A 16,550-nucleotide genomic window follows, 5' to 3' on the forward strand; every position below is an offset into this window, starting at 1 on the left:
TGAAATTCACTCCCCCATCTGTGTCAGTATCAGGTCAGGTGCAACACTTGCTCTCTTGCTGAAACTGGACACAAGAGCAGCAGAGGATAGATAAGGAACACGTGCTCTTGCTAATAATCATCTCCTTAAGTGCTAATCAGGACGCCACTGATTTACTGTGTGGCTCAAAATGCTTCGCTCACCACTCAATCAAGTCAACATAACACAATACAGTACAGCAGCTGTTAAGACAACCACTCGGTCCCTCCATTAGTTCAACAAGAGTTATTCATTCATTTATTTATCTCGGGGCTCACAGGAGCCATGCCATGGAGATACAGCGGAGGGAGCTTTTTAACCAAGCCCCAGCTCCTAACTGGCTGACTGATGTGCAGCGACGCATGTTTGTTTATCCAGGGCACAGCTGCCAGAGGGCAAGGTGACAAGGGAATTTCTTTGTATCCTTACTCTCTCCCTACATGTTGAGAACAGTTCAGCAAGGGATAAAAAAGGCAAGGAGGATCCTGAACTTTTTCTAATGAGATCTAAAGCACGGGTTGTAATTAGAAGCTGTCTGGAATGAGGACAATTAAGTGCGGTTTTGGTGTCCCCCAGGGTTCTCTCAATGGGCCGAATCAGAAAACGGGTGCAAAAAGATTGATGAGTTCAATGTTTTCCAAATGAGCAGCCTTATACACATAATTACACCACGGAAATGAATGGATCATCGTGATACAAACTCAGGCGAGGGTATGCTAATTGCTCATCAAATGGGAAGGCTGCGGTGTCAGCTACACAACTGCAGTATTCACGGTAAAAAGAAGAGCTGGGGAGGGGACTGTGCTGCTCAGATTAATGTGATCCATCTTCCTTTTGTCTATGTTCATTATTCTATATTCACGCTGTAACCCCACTTATCTAGTCCTGCACTCTATGCCGTTCAGATGCACAAGGACGTTGCAGTACTTCTTGGGTCCTGTAACGCATCTGCTGCTTCAATGTGATACAGGACACTTTAACCAACCCTCTTTAACATGTGGTGAAGAAAGTGGAAATTATCTTTTCATTGTGTGGCCCTTTTCCCCGAAAGATGAAAACAAAATTTAGTAGATTTGGTAATGCCTGCCAATACTTTGATGCATCTCACTCCTGCTTGCATATTACATTCAGCTTAACTTTCCCCGGGGTTTGCAGTGACATGGTCAGGCGGTGCAGAGTAGGACATTTTGCCACTGCCTAGACATCAGTAAGTAATATTCAGTGGAGTGATCTTGGGGATAATGACATGACTAATTTGAATAAATCCCTGCTCTATGGTATGGGGGTTATAATTATCATCAGAGGTTATAGGACTTCAGAAACAGCTGCCAGAGCGGCTGTTAAGTTGATGGAAGGAGTCCAAATGGAATTTGGGTTTAAAATGGGAGGACATTAAACCTTTGATCATAGTATTCTGATGATCATTTTTCAAAATGCACACTTTTTTTTTTTTCCTTACTCTTTATATGACTGTGTAGCTTACATAGCAAAAGATATTCGGCATCACCTCGGCCATGGTCCTCACATGACCAAATGAATGACATGTCATTTTGTTAAAACGTTTTAGTATTTGAATTCAAAACAAATCATCTAAATGACCCATCAGTGAAGTCATTGGTGTGTCATACTATCACCCACTGCAGAGACGACCCAACTCATTTCCGCTGCCCATCGGACCTTTCATATCCTCAAACTAAGCCTGAGGTGTCAGTGTTACAGGGTACATGATGGCAATGGTCTACTTATCAAATCCCCAGGAATAGATGGCAAATCCCTTTTCCCCTGACCTTATCTGATATTTGTCCTGCAAGCCTTTCCGCACATTCATCCTGCATTGCATTAGACCATATAGCCTTTGGCTTACTGGGCCAGCATGCAACCTTCCCTCCTTCCTTCCACATCCCCACATGAATAAGTGAGTGCCCAGGAAGTGTTGTCTAGATCTCTTTAGATTTCCTCTGGGAGGCCCGGTTTTGCCATGTAGAAGAGTCCATTTAGGGATGCCAGCAAAGACAGGATTCTCATTGCAGTGGATTCGTATGAAAAAGTTCATGCAGCTTCGACTACATATTTAATCAGTTTTTCTATGGTTGAAGAGACATGCCAAGGCACTGAAACACACAAAGTAGGGTTAAAAAGAGCATTGTTTAATTATGTGGGTTGAAGGGAAAGGAAGGTGATTTTACAAACAAAATGGCTTCTAATGTGTTCACTACTACCAAGAGATGCAATGTGGATGGGGGTTCAATGTGTCAATAAAGAGAAAATGGAAAAAAAAACAATAATCAAAAGGCTCAACAGTCCTCAGAGGGAATGCCTTGACATGTTTTGATACTCCGAGCACCACAAAGGTAGGCATTTCAAAGAGCTCCATGAAAGGCCCGAGTAGAAAGACACAGCTGTGAGAACAGACATTATAGGGATGCAACGATTATAGATTTTGTTGGTACGATTATAGTTTCCTGTCACAGTGCACACTGCCTTTTCTACAGCGAGCTGACAATGACAGACTGATCATGGTGTGCAGAATGTTGACAGAACTTAAATTTGAATTATGTTGCCTACAGGAGCCTGTTATGTGTCAACAGTGTTGGGCAAGTTACTTCCAAAATGTAATACATTATAGATTACTAGTTACTGTCATTTGAGAGTAATTAGTTATATTACAATATTACTGTCTCTGAATTGTAATGCGTTACACTACTTTTGCATTACTTTTGAGTTACTTTCACCAAAATAACAGAGGAAGTTTGATTTGGCAGCTAGCTTGTGAATTTCACCACCGGATCAATAAAGTCTCCTCTTTATCCACTTTAATACATCATAGATTATTCATATTTTGTATAATTAATATAAATATGCAAAGTAACTAAAGCTATACAAAATAGATAAGTAAAACGTATAATAGGCAAGTAGGAGAAAATGAAAATACTCAATTAAAAGTACGGCATTGTTGTAAAATGTTTGTTTATAGCACTTCAATAAGAAATTCATGTTGTTTAGGTTAGAACACTCTAAAGGAAATGTTCAATTATAGTGTGATTAAAACTCACTATTAACATTATTTACAGTACTTGATTTACAGCTGATTTGTGAAAAGGTAGCCTACACAACCTTATTTAACAGTAATTTAGTTTTACTGCGAACTGTCACAGGAAGTGCTTTTATTTTGAAGTAGCCTACTCTTGCAAGCTTACTGAGATGCAACATGTCCGTCAAGCTCAAGTTGTTCACTTTCTTGTTTGTAAAACTGCAACATATTGAACAGTAAATGGTCACAATAAAAGACAAGCGCTTTTGGTCGTCATTCGAAGCCATTACACTACAGGCATAGTTACTCTCCAAGGCTGATAAAAATGCAATGATATTTACGTGTAGCAAGCCTCAACATTAATTCCCGACATGTTTATATCTGTCAGCCACTGACGTACCGTCACCTGTTGGGACATACATGCTGTCCGTACCGTCTCTGGTTCTGGTTCTGACCACGGGAACAGAAACAGCTCACTTCAACGCAGCGTAATAACTCCTGAAAATAATATCCATCTCGCAAACTCTTTTTCCTGTGAAGAAATGTGTCGCGGTGTTGGTGAATTCTTAAAAAAAACGCACCACTAAATGTTGCGTTAAAATGCGTTGTAACTCGCGTTACTGAGATTGTAACGAGTATAATATTACCGAAATTTAATTAGTAATGCGTTATATTACTGCGTTACAGCAAAAAGGAATACATTACTGTAATTGCGTTACTCCCAACACTGTGTGTCAAGTATGCATGAACATGAAGAAAATTACAAGGACAAAGGGATGTGTTATGTATAATGTAGGGCTGTCAAAATAACGCGTTCATTTCGATTAATTAATCTGAGAACAAATAACGCGTTAAAAAAAATAACGCAGATTAATCTATTCCTATTGACGTTTGACCCGGAGCCGTTCTAGCCACCATTGGACTGTAAAATTAAGGAGGGAGACGAGAATGTGCTGCCTGGATCATTGATTGGAACATTTACTTATAAAAATCTTCTTTTATTCCCTATTCTTCCTGAATAGGGTTGGGTACCGAAATCTGGTGCCACTGATATGCCTGCACTTCTCTCTGATGCTCTGAAACAGACGTTACAGGTAACACAAACACTGCTGCACGCTAGTTAACACTATACTCAACAGCAGCTAACGTTAGCCTACCGCTAGCTAGTAGCTGGATTATAAACGGTTAAAATGCTGACAGCTAACGCTAAACGGTGTAAAGTTTGACTGTAGAGGATTCAACACCGGGGTGTAACAATCTGCAGCTGCCAACGTCGGAAAAACACAGACGGTGCGTTCAATGAAACTGGTAATTTACAGCCTCGTGGTGCATTCAAAGTTATTGTTAAATGTCCTTTTCCCATCTGGTGGTTGTTTTTGTCGTTCATCAGCAATTTACTAGTGAAATAAGTTATTGTTATAGTTATTACATTATTATAAATCATTTAATTTTGACCATATCCTTAGCAATAAACAAGTTCTTTAATGTCGCCAACTGTTGTTTAGTACCTTTCTTTTTTTTCTTTTTTTTTAACTTCATTAAAAAGTATCGGTTCAGGCACCGTTAATTATGTATGCGATTAATTTAGATTAATTAATCACAGAGTATGTAATTAATTTGATTACATTTTTTAATCGATTGACAGCCCTAGTATAATGTATCATTCCATATAAAAAAAAACAAACTCATAACACAACCAGGCCATGTGTCCAGTTGGGAATCAAATGTCAAGAGTTGCTTAAAAAATACTCTTAAGATTAATCTATTATCAAAATAGTTGGCAATATATTTTCTAATTTCTAATTTAAATTAAGAATTTCTAATCTACTAATTGTTTCAACTATACTATTTTCCAAGCAAAAACAAAAAAACACCTCCATTGTGAGGATTTGGTCCTTTTCTGTTCTGTATCATTAACAGTTTTTTAAACTTTTTCACTATTGTTTGACATTTCATAGACCAAACAATAAAACAATTAATCAAGAAAATAATCAGCAGATTAATGGAACTTAATTTTTTTTTATGAACAGTGGCCACAAGTGACAATTATGGGATAATGCTAAATGCAAAACCTAGAGTAGCACAAAGGGGAAACGAGTCATTAAATCTGTGAACTGAATGAGTAATGCCCAGCAATATCTATAAGCTACTGCTTAGACAGACCAAGTAGGATTGTAGTGAAAATTAAATGTACTGAATTTAGCAATGCCATTTTATTGCTTATGAACTAAATAACTAAGCACAACTAAGCAATAAAACATCTTTTCAATTTTAAGCGTAAACATTTTAATTTCTTCTTTTAGAAGGTACATAATCTCGCTTTAATTCAATTTAAAAATGTTATTTCTGGCACTTACTCATTCATTTAAATTATTAATTTAATGTTTTTGTTTTATGCAGCAAGGTTCTGAGGGAGGTTAAAACAGAAATGTCTTTGTCACTTGGAGTATTCATCATAAAAGTATAGTGTAAGTGCAGCCCAGTATGAGGTCAAGGAGCAGCATGGAGTGAGAGGAGCAGACAAACACGCCAAGAGTCCTCTAAGGTGAAACATGGACACATTCTGCCCCAGGGGTTCTCCCTGACTTTTCCCCCAGCTGCCACATTCAGATGGTAGCCTTCAGATTATATTTAGATATAACTAAAATTTCAGTAATTAGTTGGAATGTGGGTTTTTTTGTGCGCAAATGTGTGTGAGAGACAGAGATAGAGCAAAAAGGACAAAAACAGTGGAGAGTCAGAGAAGGACTGTATTGGAGTTAATGGGGTTTTAATGGCAGTATTTGCTAGTCAGGACCACGGACAGCACCACAGAGAAATTCCAGCCAGACCTTGAGCAACAGCATAATCCAGAATCCCTTATGAAGGAAATTGCAAACACATTAAATGCGCTCAAGTGCTGGTGACACACTGGGGTCTTGCAAAGTATCATTTGCAAGTGTATCTGTGCATGTAAGACACACAGCTTTTCGGAGACCTTCAGCCAACTACACCGAAATCCATTCCATGCAGGATTTCAACAAAGAGGGTTGTGACTAATAGTTTGGACACATGTACTCCAGCTTTTGACAACTGAGCTCCAGTGTTAATTATGTCTCGGTTTAAGGATCAAATGAATAAACATGAGCTTTGTTTAATTATGGCCTTCAGTAGAGAAAATTCCTTAGATTGAGAGGACATAAGCTGTCAGAAGGAGGATAATCTCTCACACCTGCTGGATGACACATACTCTAAGTCCCTTTAACAAATATGTCCAACCTAAATCTCTTTACTTTCCTTTAAATAGGGTGCAGTCACACAATTTTCCTGAGCGGAAATGGAGGAGGAATTAAAAAAAGGGTGACAGAAATATATAGACAAAGAGACATAAACAAGACAGACAGACATAAACAGGCAGAGAGCGAACGGTGTGCTACTGTCTAACCTCCATACTTGGAAGGTTGTGCGTTGGTCGGGTTAACCTACCGGCTGTCTCGAGGCAGCTCTTCAACTCAACGCCCAAATGCTGGTGTCTGCCTCTGAGCTTATCAGGCTTTCCCAGATGGTGATTTGAGCGCATGAAGGGAGCAAGAGGCGCACTCAAAGGGAAAAGGGAGTGGAGGTGAGTTTACGAAGATGAAACAGACTCTACACTTGGGGTCAAAAAAAAATATGACTTATTTTTTTACTCTGGCGATCCGTTTTTTTGTTGTTGTTTTTTCAAGGTGTCTATGCATTAATTTCAGTTGGAACAAGTACAGTTGACAAGCACTGTGAAGTTTATAAGCTCAGTAAAAGTGAACCAAGAAGTGTCTGTAATTTCCATTAAAGTACACAAAAATTTGTCTTTACAAGCTTTCGCGTAAACACTTTAGCACAAGTGAAGGGCAAGATATTGTGCACTCACTGAGGTGTTATGATTCAATATTTCACCCTACACTGCTGTCACTGTACTCAGTTTATTTTCAGTCTGCTGCTCATTAGGCTTTTGAATGACTATATATATATATATATATATATATATATATATAACAAAATATGTTCTATATCAGAGACAAATGCAAAGCCAGCAGTAATTAGTTTTCATGTTACGCATCGTCAAAACACTATTTCTAAAGTAAATTTTCCCATTTTTTGTTTAAATGTGCTACATTATACACGACCGCAATTTGTTTACAGAATATAAAACACGTTTGGCCATTCTTACGACAGCAAAACAGCAACTGCCATCATGATCTGTGGGGGTTCAAGGGTTGTGTTACCAAATGCGGTGCTACAAGATGCATCCATGCAAACTCGAGAGCTAATTGACTGTAATGTCATTTTTTCTGCTTCACCAGGTTATTGACGGCAACATCCCAGAAGCCTGTTCATCCTTCTGTCAACACGTCAGCATGGGAGAAGCCATTATCATCTCATTACGGCGGACGCTTTCAAATAATCCTGACATTTCCTCTCTCTCTGTCTGAGCTTTGGGAGATGCCACGCTTGGCTGTATTGTAGTAGTAATAGTGGTGTGTGTGTGTATGTGTGTGTGTGTGTGTGTGTGGGGGGGTGTGTGGGTGTGTGGTAGAGGATGAGATGAAATAAAGACAGTTTTAATTTGCTGGAGCCACTCAACAGATAGTCCTTATCCATCTGCTACGTCTTTAACAACCTCACAGCCTTTAAATCTCAACATTCTTGTACTTCAGCAAAAAACGGCATTCCTAAAAATGACGGATTGCTGAATCCACACCAACAATTTGAAAACAGTCTTGAGTGTTGGCCGTGTTGTTTGTGGAGAGTGTAGTCTTCAAAGATGCCTAGTTATTACTGAAATAACCGTTGTGCGCCCGGCGAAGGAAAGGTCACAGACAGACATGAGAAATGGGAGGCGTGTTGGGCAATAGAAAGAAGTCAGAGTCCTGTGTCCAGGATTCATCTCGACTTCCCAGAGTTACCTGGGGAATGAGAGAACATGCCTCATGTTGAGAGCAGAAAAAAACTCACGGAAAAAAAACAACAATCAAGTGTGTGTCTTTGAAGAGCAAGAACAAAAAACTGTTAATGTATCTCCCCACACCGAGTTTACCGTTTGCCCATGTGATGCAGCGATCACGTGCTCTTTTAAAGGTTTGCAGGGTCTACAGACGACCTTCTCTCTGAAACGCGTTTCTTTTCATCTGCCGTTTCCAGCAACCCTCCGCTGTGCCTCTTATTAATCTTCCATGGAAAAAAACACTAGGTTACAACCGAGCGCCGGGTGCAGAGGGATATCAGAGCAATCGATGCAAGGAGCTTCTGTAAAGTAAGCAGCAGCAGGCTCAGTGATGTGGGCAAAGGTGAGGCTCTCAGTATGAATCCTACAATTTATCCTGTACAGGCTGCAGGGAACAGAGGGAAAGTTCCATATTTCCACTTCAGCAGCCATCAATAGTTCCCAGGCTGTCTCCCATAGAACTGCTTGCAGCTGTCATAGGATGGTTAGGTGTTTGTCAGGTGAAACTGAAGCATGCCCAGATCAATGAGCACACGTGCTGACGGTATAAGAAATGTAAGCTACCGATTGTTGAAATAAAAAAGGACAATACTTTTTTTAGTTTCATAAAAATTGAGGTATATTTATATATATATATATATATATATATGTATATATATATATATATATATGTATATATATATATATATATATATATATATAAAAAACGTATTTTGCGTAATGTGACAATTATTTTGAGAAATTATCAGCGTCTCTGGAGCTGATCTTCAAGTGTCTTGCTCAAGGACACTGCAGCAGAACTGAAGCCTCTTCCATGAGAAGCAATAGAATTACAGCTGTAAGCAGCAATACAGCAACTGGGATCTAGCAAGTTAGCCATGGAGGCTAAATAAAAAGGTTAATCTAAAAGATCTAGCATATTTAGAGAAGTTAATTTGGAGACCGTTTTTTGTTCTAATAAAACATTTTGTGATTAACAATTTTTTATTTTTTAACAACATTCAACTCTCAAAATGAACACCCCGCCCCCCCCCTTCACCATCACCACCCACCCAGACAAAATTCAAGAAAAGATGACACAGTAACTCAAATATTTAAGACCATTCAACAAAATAGACAATAGACCAAAAACCAAATAAACATATGTACAAATGACAACACCATAAGCCCATCAAACACGTCTCTCCCCAGCACAAAGCTTCTTAGGAGCCCTCTAGAAAGCTCAGGTTCTTTCCCCATTTTCTAGTGTAGACATCTAATCTGGCAAACCGTTTATATGACATTTATAAAACGGCGCCACCCTAGCCATCTCACAAGCCCTCCTGGTTTGACGGCACCCCTTCATTCCTCCATCCTCTTAAAATAATCTGTCTGGCTATCATTAAACTAGCCTGGACCCAGCTTCTTATGTGCTTATCCATCCAACATAGGTTATCATGTATCCCAGTCCCAAATTCCTGGACCTTATCACAGGACCATAGGAGATGAAGTTTTTGGCCATCCTCTGTCTTACATTTCCAACAATTTGGTGTGTCTATCAGACAAATTCTAAACAATCTTGAGGGTGTCCAATAGAAACAATGCATAATCTTAAACTGAATGAGGCACACCCTCACATCGCGTGACTTGGTTTTTGTTCTAATACATAAAAAATGCAGACTGATCTCAATAAGTGGCGTATGTATGACACGCCAATTCGTATGCCATTTTGGTGTGTTACCAAGACGCATAATCGCTTTTTAGCGTTTTTATTTATTGGTTGGGGTGGTGGATGGGTCAAACAACACAGGACTTTCACCCAGGAGATCATGTCCCGCATGTCACGTTCCCTAAAGCCAACCGTCACTTTCTTGTTTTATTAAACCCAACCGTGCCGTTGTTGTCCCGAGTCCCGTTATTGTTTTCCTAAACCCAACCGTACCGTTCTTCTTTTCCTAAACCCAACCCGTCCGCTGTATACGACGTAGACATACACGCGTATAGCTCAAAATGCATACAGATAACATGCCAACTTGGCTTTAGAAAGTGGTGTGTGTTTTTTTTTTACGTCGCCAGTTGAAACTCCTAGCTGCAGTATATTCATTTTGGATGGTCTGTGCTTCACTCATGATTAATCAACTCAGAAAGCTGCATGGTTCCATATTGTAACATAGAGCGATGGGGCATTTTTGACAGCTGACACAGCTGACAAACATCCATGATACACCAAAGCATCTCTGGATTGGCATCAATTCTGAGCATTTGGATTAGAGTGGGACATCCCTATTATAATATATTTAGGGACGCAATTTTTTATTTTTTATTTCCTGACCGACAGCGGACTCTCGTTTACTGATCATTAACCGTTAACCGACAAGGAGGCTTCTGAGTTTCAGTTCACCTGTCTAGGAAGTTCGGACACATTTTCCACGTTACGCGGACAGCTGCGGACTTGCAGCCACAATGTTGCGTGTGTTGTCGTGGACACATGCATCAACTTCCCTGGAACCGTTTGCACTTCAGTGCGACGACACAAGTCCGCAGCTGTCCGTGGAGGATATGTCCAAGCCTGTCTCCGCATCATCCACCTGCGAGACTGTTGGCTGTGTGTCTGCCTGGCAGATTCTGTGAGGACGACCAATTTAACCAGCCACGCCCTCATCGATATAGTGGCATGTGTCACGTAGCTCTCCGCAGTGAGCGCTGTCCAGCTGAGAGCCACAAACGTAGCAGAATATAAGAGCTTAAAACAGAACTTGCTAGTGCAGAGTTAGAACTAGCAAGTTAACTAGCAGTTAAGAAATAGATTGTATAGCAGTTAAGAAATAGATTGTATTGCCTATTTTTTCTCTCATGCCACAAACATACACAGAAATCACACATTTCATGAAAATGTCACATATTCTTACATTCAAAGTACCATGTTGAGATTTTTCAGAATTTAGAGGAGAGCTTATCATGCTTGCAGTAAGCCTGTATTTGCATGGCCAATGTATATGTGTGCACAGCAGCATAAATGTTATTCACTTCAGTATAAGTATTTCAAATCAGCAGCCTAGGTCTTAACTGATAGATGCACGATACAGATCAACATAACAAGTCTACAGGAGGAACACATTATTCTTCATGTCTGACACTAATAAGTACATTTCATTGATCTCTCAGGCTAACACTCCTAGAACCTTGAAGGACAAACCATATGCAAAAGACAGAATCAAAGTGCAGATAAGTTGGACTTGGCTCTGGGATACACCGAAATGAAACGAGTGTGAGCGCATGCACCATGATGCTGACGACATTTTCTGATTTCTGTTGCAGTCGCCAGAATCCCATTTCCATCTTTCCATTTGGGTTGTTTTACTGGGTTTAATGGCAAGATAAAAAAAAACATTGTGATTACTTTAATGTGTTTGTTTGCACACAAACACAGAACCTTCTATTTTTCTTCCGGCAACATTACCAACATTGAAAGCATCACACATGTTTTTGCGCTCCCGTTCATTTCAACCCTGACACATCAATGACAAATCGAAGGAGAAGAAAAAACATGAAGGCCTGTACCAAATGTGCGACAGCTTGCCATAAATCCACACAGCATAAATTGGACCAATTATTCTCCTCCTGTCATGAACACACAGCCCATTCAGTTGACTCAGAGCCTATGCATAGCTGCTGCTGTTGTTTTTTTTGTACTGCTATTCCAATGTACCACCACAGAGCTGCGTACTACAGATCTGCCAGACTGCCAGGAAAGCTCAGTTAGCCAGCTCTGTCCTATCAGGAATACCAACTACATGTTCAGACTGTTCAGAGGATGTGGATACAGATGCCTCTGTGTTCAGCCTCAGCTTGCAGGCTGGAGGCACAACGCCACCATATTACTAAAACAATGCCTAATCGTCTGACTGTGTTGCTCATCGGAGGAAACATGACTCCCCTTGTTCTGCAGAGCCAAGGCTTGCTTTAGCAGCACTGCGCCTTCACACATACGTATGCATATAAACACAGTCTGCATTCACACGAATGGGCGCAGGCAAACATAGATGCACACACAGACACACAATGTGCAGTCATTATTGTGTACCTAAGGCGGCAGAGAGGGCAGCGTGCCCCGGCTGTCATACATGAGGGAACATGAGTGATATGGCTTCGTGCCTCCAGGCCTGGCTTGTCACTGTGCTAAATTGTTGTAATTTTCTCCTCCTGGACTGGCCTGCAGTTGCGTAACCTTCTACATTTCACCTTGCCACTGTGCTTAGGTCAGAGAGGCACTGAAAGCTGTTTCCTAATACATCTGAACCAGGCAGAAACGGCAAAAAAAAAAAAAAAAAGGTTTTCCATTTCTTAACCTCTTTTTCTTTAGATGATCTGTAATCATACATTCTACAGTGCAGAATTGCCAAGTAAATGTGTGACAAACATATAGAAACCAAGACAAATTGCAGCACATTAGTGTGTCATGTCACACTGTTGGCTGAGAATGCCTCCCCACCCCCTCATTTATTCATAGTCTGCCCTCCTATGCAGTTATATCTTGTGCAAAGCGTCCCACAGAGAAGCATAATGGCCATACAGAGAATCATAAGGATTCATCTCAAACTGCTCTATATGCATTGCTCTTCAGTTCCCTTCTGATCTGAGTAGAGGTGATGGAGTTGTCAGTTACTTTAACCCAGCGGTGCGATAGCATCCCTCCCAGGTTTGCTTATCTGTGCTCACTGCAGAAGACTTTAACAGAGTGGGCCGAGGCACAAAGCAGACGCCTGATCTGCCTCTGCTTATTTTAGCACGGGTCCAGGGTTCAGACGTCTACAACAAGTTGGAGAAAATTACTGGATGGAGAAGTGAGGAGCATGTTGTGAAGTTCGGTTCACCCAGGTTCGTAGTCAAGTGCTCAAACGTGATACAGCGACAAAAACAACCAATAACACCCACTTACTGTCAAATGAAAAATGTACTGCAAGTTGTTTTTGGTATTTCTACATGGGTGATGCTTTTGTCAGAAAAAGAGGTTGCAGTCTATGTAGTTTCAAGACTTTTAATTAGGCTTTTGATTTCTTAAAACACTCTTGCAAGTATGAAAGAAGCATCAGTTTGCTTGTGCATGCATGCGACTGTGTGTCAATATTTTTTGGAGGACACAGTAAGAAAAGTTAGAGCCACAGAGAAACACATCCATTGCATGTCTATCTGTCCAAGAAAAGGGACCCCTGCTCTGTTGCTTTTCCTGAGGTTTCTTCCACCTTTTCTTCCCTGTTAAGGTTTTTTTGGAGGAGTTCTTCCTCATCCGAATCATGGGTTCAGAAAGTGTTGTATCCCGTACAGATTGTAAAGCCCCTTCAGGCAAATTTGTGATTTGGGACATTAGGCTATACAAGTAAAATTGACAAAGGTGATAAGAGGAAGGGGCGGGGGGATAAGATGAGGCAAGGGAAAATAGCAATAAGTCCATGTGTGCCCAGTCCTGTATTCAGCTGCTGAGTGCGACTCTCAGGTTGCCATTTGTCCATTCCCTGTTCCAGAGAGAGGAGCGAGGCGCTAAGAGAGACTCCCTGCAGCAGATGGCAGAGTTATGCTCTGCAGAGGTGAGAAACAGCCCATTAGCCTGCCTCCTCTTTAGTGCTCAGCCTTGAGTACACCTGACCAGATTGGGACTGTGCATGGCATGATCATCACTCTGTATTAAAAAAAAACTCCGTTGATCTGCTTCAGCCATCCCTTTCCTCACTCTATGCACATCAATTCAATAAGGAGAGATCCACTGGAAATGAGTTACAATACTTATGCAGGATTGAACGCAGAAAGATTTTAACAAGTAGAGCGTAGCATCTTTCCCCTTGGAGTCTAAAAATGCCTTCAGCTTAAATTTGAAACTGGTTACAGTTACGGCTCAGCATTCATACTTTCCATAAACATTTTGTAATAGAAGCAACAACATGAGGACATGTTAGTTGTCAGCTAATCTTGAAAATGTCTAAATCTCAAATTGAATCCAAACTTAAAAGGTGTATGTCCATTTGGAAATGTATAGACTTCATTTTATGGACTATAACCCCTAAAAAAATAACCAATCATTAAAAGCTAAACCATGCCTAAGTGACATTTATGACCCTTGGATGCAATAACAAAATGTAAATGACCCTTTTGTGCCTCATAAAATGAGTCTGCTGTTGCCTAAACCATCTAATCAGTTGATAAGAACAGCCAGTGCACACATGAGAATATGTAATCATCTTGTTCTTCAGGATTTCTTCAAGAGCAGGGTGTTTTATGGAACCTCTTTTTAAATGTGATTCTTGGCAAATTACTGAAATAACATTTCTATTCATACTTTGGGTATTGCCATTGGAGAGCGGCACAAAAGGATGAGGGACTTGGGAGACGTTTAATACCTTCCCATTCACAGAATAAGGTGAGAGTGAATTAAAGCAGCAGCTTTCCAAGCAAAAGACACAGCATTACAACGTGGGGACTTGACAAGCGTGTAAGGATTAGCTTGCGTTACACTGGAAGTAAACAATTTGAGGAAGCTGCATCAGAAGAAATTAAACAGCTGTAGATAGTATGTGTTCTGACATGGCTTTGGGTGTTAAGGTGCCCTGCCACATAAAACCGTTTTTACTTGCATTTTTTGAAATATGTTAGGTCCATATGTGTTTGTGTTATGCTGTGAATGTGAAAATGAACTGCTACCTCCTCTGTCAGCTCTAGCCACTGAAAAGAAATAAGCGGAGAAATCAGGCCAATTACAAAAGTTGGTCAGTCTGACATCATGTTGCCTGAGCTCATTACTATTCATGAGCTTGCCCAGTTAAAGGATGCTGATAGCCAGGCTCTCATTGGCTAGCTGTTAGCCAATCAGAGTCAAGCAGCTTAGCTCGTTGAATATTAATGAGAACTGGTAGAAATCGAGCTGAGTCTTCCTGCAGGCTTTCTATACCACGCTAGAATGGCTTGAAACAAGGTAACCAAGGCATTTTTTTCACAAAAAATGTTACAGAGTCCATGGTAGAACTTCAGACATTACCGCAAAGTAATGAAATACGTGTGGCAGGGCACCTTTAAGGGTAGGCACCTCTGACCGTTTGGAAGAAACCAACTCTGCACAGCCAACATAGAGAAAACAGCATACAGCACCCTTCAATATGATTATGGTATCTATATTTACAGGAAATGGAAGATTTTTTTGCAGCTTTTGTGGAAAAGAGTTTTTTTTCCATACAAAGTGAAACAATACACTTCCTCTCAAGAAGATTAAAAGGCTATTTTGGTCAGGTAAAAAACTTTCATGGTGTAATAAATTATGTTCCATTCATAAATATATGCATGATGTCACAAAGGTCAGCTTCATTAATTTAACAGAACATCAGAAATATCCGTTAATGTCATTAAGGCAGGTGTTGCCAACCGATGAGATTTTTTTTTCAAACGATCAGATGTTTACGACATAAAAAACAACAACAACAACAACACGGGATGACTGCACACTGCAAATCTTCATGACTCGTTAATTACGGACATTTAGTCAAGGGAACATGAACCGCTACATTATGTGATCAACAGTAATCTGTGCTATACTGAGCAACACTACGGAGCCACACATTCCTGCATTGTCAGTAATTAGTGGAACAACTACGTGCTGATGTCATTAACCTGCACTTAGAATCAACAACTGTACAACAACAATAATGGAAGAACACGCTGTTGGCTTCAAAAGAATCGCGTCAATTCCATGTGGTTATTTTATCGACAAAGCTTCCCAACAATTTTACCATATAATGATATTGTTCATCACTATGAAGATATAAAATTACACACAGGGTGTGATCTGCCTTTCCTGAAGTTTAGCCAAAAAAAACACAACACGTGTTGTGTGTGATATCAATATATATCTGTGAGATTCATCTTCCGTTTTATTTATGTATTTGTCTTTATGGTCCTACAACCTTTTTAACATTCAAGTGACCTCACTGCAGCACAAATATTCTAATAGCCCAGTTTTTTCTAATTTTTTTTTATAGAAAATAAAACCAGAATCCTTTAGGGCTCTGGGATATTTGCAACGGCAATGTATCGCAGACCTTGCGGCTCACACCTCTCGATATTTCCTGCCGTTTGCCCCCCCACCGTTACGCTTTAGGTTCTGCTTTCGCGCGCTCCCCGGGGTCGACTCGCATCGGGGCGACCGGCGCGATGAGGCATGGACGTACATGGTTATTTTGAAAAATGGAGACATTTCCCTTCGTTTGTGCCCTTCGTTTACATGCAAATGGAGAATTTGCCTCTGAAAATGATTCTTTCTAAAAAGAGATTTTGGAAAACTTCGTTTGCACGTTTGCATGTAAACTGAGACAAACGGAGGTTTAGGCATAGACAGTATGTAAGAGTGGACCAACAGATCCCGTTGCTCTGGAGGGAGACCAGTGAAGGATATCAGAAGCACTTTTCCGTTGAGCGCCGAGCGTTACTGCGCAGCCTCCAACTGAGAGAGACGACGTAAATGTGACGTGAGCAACCTGTCTGAAAGTTGTAAGTCTTCTGGTAGCTGTGCCAAGAGAAATC

General features: G+C 40.4%; 1 long non-coding RNA gene across 1 annotated transcript in view; it reads right to left on the reverse strand.

Annotated features, from left to right (window-relative positions):
- Positions 1 to 13,010: 13,010 nt before the first annotated feature.
- LOC118496611 overlaps positions 13,011 to 16,550 on the reverse strand; it is a 9,562-nt gene continuing 6,022 nt past the window's right edge. Inside the window, exon 2 of the long non-coding RNA XR_004899216.1 lies at positions 13,011 to 13,665. This is a non-coding gene — a long non-coding RNA (uncharacterized LOC118496611). The remainder of the gene's footprint in view (positions 13,666 to 16,550) is intronic.

This window comes from Sander lucioperca, chromosome 13 (assembly GCF_008315115.2).
Source record: "Sander lucioperca isolate FBNREF2018 chromosome 13, SLUC_FBN_1.2, whole genome shotgun sequence".
NCBI lineage: Eukaryota > Metazoa > Chordata > Actinopteri > Perciformes > Percidae > Sander > Sander lucioperca.